Raw genomic sequence first — 1,097 nt, forward strand, 5'->3', positions numbered from 1 at the left:
TTTTTTTAATACTACGTCGGTGGCAAACATGCATACGGTCCGCCTGATGGAAAGCGGTCACCATAACCTATGGACGCCTGCAACTCAAGGAGTGTCACATGCGCGTTGCCAACCCATTAGAAACTTGTACACTCCTTTTTGCTGTGTACGACAGCAAGGAGTGTGCAAGATCTAAGGAGGATTCGGGTTGCCGACGACTCAAAGGACAATAGACAGAACAAATTAGTAAATTAATTTTTATTAAGCAGAAACGTCTGCTAACGATTCTAAACATTGTTACTGGTGAATTCTCAATATAACTTGAGACTCCAGTGCCGTTACAAGATGTAATAGTCTGTCGGTAGATGGGCGCTAGACGTCACCCCAAGACGTGTGTACAAAAAGGAAAGGCATGGAAAGATTTGCGAAGTCCGGCGTGGCTTCCGTAGCTCAATTGGTAAGAGCATTGCACGGGTTGCAAAAATGGTGCGGGTTCAAGTCCCGCCGGAAGCGTAAATTTTTCCATTTTTTCCTTTAATATAAAAATGTTTAGAACAAATTAGTTCCGAAGGTCCTTCCGTCGCCAGCATACCGCACCCTCGTTGAGCTCCGGCAGCCTTACTCACCGGCAGGAACACAACACTAAGAGTAGGGTCTAGTAAGTAGTACTATTTGGCTACGGTCTTCTGTAAGGCGGAGGTACTTCCCCAGTTGGACTCTCTAGATTCGAGAGAGATGATATCCGCTGTGCTGTGCCCTACCACACAAAGCGGAATATCATTCGCTATGCCCTACCTCCTACAGTATCTTCTAAGAATTAATTAAAAATAACAGTATATACATAACCAATAATGGAGCCAATGGAGGTATAAATAATAAAAGGCGAGAAAATACAATCTTAGTGTTGTACTTAAGTACCTATTACCTAACCTGTATAAAAACAATATAATCCGAAGTAACATTCATACAACCTTGACACATTTTTTTGATAAAGCCGACGAAGGAGCTAGCCTTAATTAAAAGGGCCCCTAATTTATTTTTACGGCTTCTTTCCTTTAATCAAGTTGGATGTCTTAGAATATTAAATTACCTATGAGAAAATGCACAGTCGAGTTCAC

At 41.8% G+C, this 1,097-nt stretch overlaps 1 non-coding gene across 1 annotated transcript; it reads left to right on the top strand.

Moving 5' to 3' along the window:
* Positions 1-418: 418 nt before the first annotated feature.
* Positions 419-492, top strand: Trnap-ggg. Its single transcript has one exon. It is a non-coding gene; the product is annotated as a tRNA-Pro (tRNA).
* The last annotated feature ends 605 nt before the right edge of the window (positions 493-1,097 follow it).

This window comes from Leguminivora glycinivorella, chromosome 7, assembly GCF_023078275.1.
Source record: "Leguminivora glycinivorella isolate SPB_JAAS2020 chromosome 7, LegGlyc_1.1, whole genome shotgun sequence".
Taxonomy (NCBI): domain Eukaryota; kingdom Metazoa; phylum Arthropoda; class Insecta; order Lepidoptera; family Tortricidae; genus Leguminivora; species Leguminivora glycinivorella.